Source organism: Mchenga conophoros, linkage group LG3 (assembly GCF_057382185.1).
Source record: "Mchenga conophoros isolate Kocher_MC1m ecotype Shallow Benthic linkage group LG3, M_conophoros_male_GT1.1, whole genome shotgun sequence".
Taxonomy (NCBI): Eukaryota; Metazoa; Chordata; class Actinopteri; order Cichliformes; family Cichlidae; genus Mchenga; species Mchenga conophoros.
In genome coordinates, this window is record NC_140528.1 from 55,009,225 (window position 1) to 55,015,772 (window position 6,548).

The window sequence follows — 6,548 nt, forward strand, 5'->3', positions numbered from 1 at the left end:
GTTACATACATTACCATTCAAATGTTTTTGTGATTGATTGCAATTCAAGTCTTTCAAGTCCAATGATTAGCTTAAAATTGTACAAAGGTAAGTGTTGAACTGCTAGAGGTTTAAAATAATAATAGGGCTGGGTATCGTCACTAATTTCTATAGCTGACTCGATTCTGATTTACAAGCTCCCTATTCAGCTTTTATTTATTTTATTTTATTTAACACAGTAGCTTGCAAAAGTATTCGGCCCCCCTCTGCACATCACTCTGAACACACCAAACTGTCAAATATGGTGAATCATGCTCTGGACATCAGCGGGGACAGGGAAGCTGGTCAGAGTTGATGGGAAGATGGATGGAGCGAAATACAGGGCAATCTTGGAAGAAAACCTCTTGGAGTCTGCAAAAGACTTGAGACTGGGGCAGAGGTTCACCTTCCAGCAGGACAACGACCCTAAACATAAAGCCAGGGCAACAATGAAATGGTTTAAAACAAAACATATCCATGTGTTAGAATGACCCAGTCAAAGTCCAGATCTAAATCCAATCGAGAATCTGTGGCAAGATCTGAAAACTGCTGTTCACAAACGCTGTCCATCTAATCTGACTGAGCAAAGAAGAATGGGCAAGAATTTCAGTCTCTAGATGTGCAAAGCTGGTAGAGACATACCCTAAAAGACTGGCAGCTGTAATTGCAGCAAAAGGTGGTTCTGGCAAGTATTGACTCAGGGGGCTGATTAATTATGCAAACCCCACTTTTCAGTTATGTATTTGTAAAAAAATGTTTGGAATCATGTATGATTTTTGTTCCACTTCTCAGGTGTACACCACTTTGTGTTGGTCTTTCACGTGGAATTCCAATAACATTGATTCATGTTTGTGGCTGTAATGAGACGAAATGTGGAAAAGTTCAAGAGGACCAAATACTTTTGCAAGCCACTGTATCTATTATACGTTCAGCCCCAGTTTAAGTTTCATGCTTTCCGCCCCCCCCGTTTCAGACTTTATAATGTGTGTGTATGGGACGGAATGTTGGAGGTTAGAGTGAGACAGCTCAACTACTAGAGTGGGAAAAGGGGGAAATTTTATGTTAAAATCTTCTCTTTAAACTGCGTGTCCGCAGTGTCTGTACAATAGTGGTGGTGATTTTATTTTTGCCACCTTTTATGAAGTACCGATGTTTCTCACTGCACTGGCTGAGCTGCTCCTCCATTAGACTCCATTCCCAGTTGCCTGTGACAGCAAACATCTTCATTTTTCTATTCAGTGAGATTTATTGTAGGGCATTGTTTTTCAACCGTTTTTGAGTCGCGGCACATTTTATAGGTTAAAAATATCCAGTGGCACACCACCTACCAAACTTGCTCCAAAATGACACATTGTACCTTCATACAGTACATATAATGGCAAGTTAGTCTCTCAGTTTGTTTATACTCACTCAGTGTGAAACCTGGGCTAGTCTAGATGAACATAAAGATGATATTCTGGCAGGAATTGAAGAAAAGCATACATGAAGTTCTTCCTTAACAGTTCTTAATCTCTCTCTGTTTTTAGTTTTTATAGCAGCCATGCTCGAAAAGCTTTGCTCACATAGATATGTTGTAGAAAATGGGAGCAATGTCAAAATGGCTCTGTTTGCAAGAATGGGGAACTCCTGGGCAGCAGTCAACCAAAAACTGTCCAAAGATAGATCAGCAAAGCTCAGCTTTAAACCACGGTGTTGTCTCAGTTCAGTTAATTCCTCCTGCTCCTGCAAAGTCATATCCTTTCTGAAAACTGCTGCTGAGCTATATGGGCCCCTTACCCAGTCAAGGCATTCAGTGGAGACTGAGGGGAAATAATTGGACAAAAATTCAAACGTACTGCTCTGCTGTCACTTCCAACATAAATGAAGACAGAAAACTAAACAGCAGTGACGTTTGTAGGGTTACTGAAGTTGGGCTAGGTGGTATATAATGACGTGCTACGTGATCGCTAGCGACACGGCTATGTTAGCATAACATAAACAGTGAAGCTCCAGGATGAAAGCTACCATTTTTCCACTCAATAAAAGTTAACGTGAAGGTTCCTGATGGTTAGAGACAAATGCAATCGCACGGACCAAACTTCAGTCAGGAGAACAACTGACATAATCCATCCACAATATGAGATTAGGGTTATTAATATACTGCAACAACATGGGAATAGAGCAGCTGTGATAGAATACAGCATTAATGAATCAATGGTACAGAAGTGGAGGAAGCAAGAAGAATGAGTTGAGTAGTTTGATTTATCTGACTGCTTTGTTTAGCTTAATGTGTCTTATAGCTAATCCCGTGCACCTTATGTTCAGAAAAATACATATTTGACTTTTTTTATTTGGCACACTGCAGTTTAATGTTGCAAAGCACCTCTTTTAACTTCAGTGGATATTATACATGGTTATGCTCAGGATATGTCAGCCCATTTCTACTGGAAATGCCTTTTGGTTAAACTTTCAGCAAGGAATTTGCATTTGCACTGTTACATTTTTATATAGCTTTATAGCACATAAAAAAAACAGCTTCTTGCTTAAGTGAAAATGAATGGATGGGTTTTTTTTGCGCTAGTAAAGTTGTGGAGTTGTATTTTGTCTCGCATCAATTGTATTGTCAATTATATTGTTATCGCAAATTTTCAAATATATATCGTGATAAATATTTTTGGCCATATCGCCCTGCTCTACTTGTAGTAATTATTAAATTGTATTTTTGGACCAATTGTGTGCCGCGGCACAGTGGTTAGGAAACACTGTTGTAGAGCACTGCTGCAGAGCGTTGTATTGTATGGCATTATTGTGCCTCATAGAGTCAGTAACAACTAGGACTGGGCCATATCATACCGTTCATACGGCACACTTAAAATCAATCCTTTGATTTTTCTGATAATCGACAGTGCCCCTTATAATACTGTGTGCCTTATGTATGAATTCTGGTTGTGTTTACTGACCTCAAAATGATTTTATGTGGTACACAGCGCTCGAAAATCTGTCAAATGTTTTAGTATGACTTTGCTAAGCTACGAACCCGCACCGCTTGATGGATTGTCGGAGCATTACGGCTATCGTAGGCAGGAGCCTCGCAGAGTGATACATACTGTGCTTCAACATAATATTACCGTATTGTGTGTGTATAACCTCTTTTTAAGTAAAAATAAAAAACCAAACGTACAGCTTATTGCACCAGCATGCATCTGCTCTTATATAATTATCATTAGTTTACAGCTTTAAGTGTTTAAGGTATGTGCTAACTAAAAATAAAGACAAGATAATATAAATTTTAATGAAATTTGCAGATTGTTTTGGTGAAGTTGAATAAACTCTGTCGTCTGCTCCTTGCTATTTAAAATATAACAGGACACCGGAGTATATTCTTGAGCATCTCAAACTTAAGATAATCAGTTGTCTGCTTGATGTTTATTCAGCTGTGTAAAAACGATAACTTTAATCTCAGCCAAACCGATTTACTCAGAAACAAATAAAATACTGAAAAAAAGCCAAACAAAACTGAAAGAATAATAAGAGTAATATTAAAACTAACTAGCTGCCGCCATTGTTGAAAATTGAGTACGGCCGCGCTATGAATTCTGGGACACAGCTTCTTCTTCTTCTGGGTTTAACGGCAGCTGACATCCTTGTGCATGCAGTGCTGCCATCTTCTGTTTCAGTCCGTTATTACACTCTTAAATCCTACTACTTATTCCTGCGAGGTAGTGATGGCCAAATGAAGCTTTCCGAAGCACTGAAGCTTGTATTGAAAAACGGTTCATTACTCGAAGCTTTTCAACACAGTCCTCTCCGGTGACATCTGGTGGTGAAAATTTTGAAGAGCAGCTTGAATCTGCAAAATAAAACGGACTGCTCAATTATCACTGCTCACTCAAGAGTGGAGTTCTCTCTGATATTGGGCCACCGTTCCGTTGCTTTGAACATGTAATTGGTTTTGTTTTCTCGATTGGGGGGCTGAAAAAAATGTAATGCGTATTTGCGTAATACATTTTGATCAATAAACTTTCCCTATTTAAACATGCACTATGGTGGCCTTTCTTTGCTCATAACTCCTTGATGTTGGTAAATACAATAAGTGAGCAATATATATAATATACATATGATAACACACAGCACATTATGGAGTATGCCCCTGCTGTGGAGTCCTGCCTCCATCTACTTGTCGTTTAATCACTGGACAGCTGGACAGGTTCATACAAAATATTAGATTAGGCCAATTGTCCTATACATATTTTTGACCTAGGGGTGGGATTGATTGTGAACTGGAAAGGGAAAATGCTTAGGAAGCTGAGTACGGCTGCATCGTCACTGATTTGTAGAATCATTTTGATTCGATACAGGATCCGATTCAATTTGATTGGAATCTGGAAAGTTTTGCCTCAGTCAGAAATATTACAATTCTGATCATTTAACAGTATATATCCATAATTTCGTATCTATTAAAAGAAAGCTGACACATGTGAGACTTAATTAGAGATGTAAACAGAGAGTTATGAAACCTGCAGCTGCAGAAGCCAGCGGGAAAAAAAAGAGGCAAACACAGCGCGGACCTGACGACACACCAAAATCTGATTCTGACGCGTCGGGTCCGCGCTCTGTGTTCACGTTTGTATGCAGAATCCGTAAACCTGCTCCCAGTTACTGTTTTAGCTGCATGGTGTTTGACGACATGTTGTGAGGTTTAACCTGAGATGCTGGCGTTTCAGGCATAATAACGTTAATTTACAAATCGACATGAGATTTTAATGAATCAATATCACTTTATTCAATTTAGCATGGATTGTAATCAGAAAAGCGATAATCAAAACCCATCCCTAATCAAGAACTTGCAAAGTAAAAACATGATCTATGTCAGGTAGCCCTTTTGTTATTTACAGTTAACAAGAGGATTAGTGTTACTGTGCGCTGGCTGAGTCTGTTTCTTTTCTTAGAAATAGTTTCTCCTGCCCTGGAGAAAATCCACTTGCATGGAACAGAAGAGGCTGTGGAGTGCAGGAACTACACTGCAAGTTGGTAGATATGCAGGTACTCCTGGGTCCTGCAGACTATCACCTAAAAACAATAAACAAAATGATTTTCTAAACTGTAGCAATGTCATGTACGTATAGTGTCAAATACATTTTTGTAGTCTTCATTAGCTTTAATTCACATGGAAGTGTTCCTAAAGTCATATGCTGTAATGATATTTACATTATGAAAACATGATTTTGGACATTTCAAGTTTTTCACTTCGGCAGATAAAATGAATTGAGCAAAATCAACTCAAAATATTCCCACACGCCAGAACGTCCTCTCTTCCTCGCTGGCTCCATATCTGTCAGTGGAATGATCACCTCTTCGCTCTCTGTCACCATCAACACACTCCACGAATCCCGTGGATGATTCACTTCCTTATATCCGTTTGAATCAGGTACCGAAGCAGTTACGTGCGTAATGAAGCTTCGGACGTCACTGGTCACGTGACTTTTGCCAAACGAAGCAAGCCTCGACACAGTGCTTCTGAACCAGTGTGTTGTTTTTTTCGACACACGCTCCGGAGCGTCAGCTTCAAGCGGGCCATCACTACTGCGAGGCGTCGACTATTAAATTGGATTAGTCCACGATCATGACTAGTCGACTAATCTTGGCAGCCCTACTTCATATGAAGGAAAACAAATAGGTGAACACAAATGATTAAAATAAATAAGGTGCTGAATTGCTGGAAACTCCAGTCAGACAAAATGACAGGGGCCGAACAGAACATACAGACGAAAACAAAATTAGCTAAGAGAGAGAAACCCTGTAGACAGTTATAGAGTTAGGCAACCAATATAATTATAATGTACTCACCCTCGATCCCCTCTGATTCAAACTAAAGATCCACGCGCGGAGAAGGAGGCACGCGGGGCTTTGCAGTTGGACTAGGACTGGTAGAGACAGTGGGCTCACTGACCTCCACTCCCCAGCATGTTACTCCCGTCAATCACCACGAGGGCAAGTTATTTGTTTACAGGTGATTTATTCCAAACTGACCGACACTGACCGACAGGATGACTTGGCGTTGTCACCGAGAGGCCAAGTATACCTTGCAGAGACCAAGCTGCGTGAGCTACGAGAGCGTATATCTTTCCAATCAAGCATCAGAAACAGAAACTTGATCTGCCGGAGACCAGAGGGCGAGCAGTAAGGAAGCTCAGCACAGCCACACGATCTTTGCTTTAGCCGACTTGAAAAAAATATAAAAGTCCCCGTGGAAGATAAAAGTACGATCCACCGTGTTCTAAGCCCACTTTCTGCTCTGTGGACGATTACTTCTTCTTTATGTGTGATGGCGGTTGGCAAACAACGTTTCTGGTGCATTACCGCCACCAACTGGAACAGAACAATGAAACATGTTTTACTGTCTCGTTGAAAACAAAAGTCTAATTTCCCTGCACCATGGCTGTGTCCCACTCCAGCTATGGCGTTATTTTTGTGCCATTATTCTGAGCGCATGTTAAAAAAAAATTGCAGGTGCAAGTGTTGCATTTTGAGAAGAAATTTATTTTGAGTGA

The 6,548-nt window shown here is 40.1% G+C and overlaps 1 protein-coding gene across 1 annotated transcript in view; it reads right to left on the reverse strand.

The window, feature by feature from the left end:
- The window catches only part of LOC146579558 (uncharacterized), a 16,011-nt gene extending 9,704 nt beyond the window's left edge, over positions 1-6,307 (reverse strand). Inside the window, exon 1 of the mRNA XM_085263502.1 lies at positions 5,845-6,307. The gene's annotated coding sequence lies outside the window, so the exon portion shown is untranslated. The remainder of the gene's footprint in view (positions 1-5,844) is intronic.
- Between the last annotated feature and the right edge of the window lie 241 nt (positions 6,308-6,548).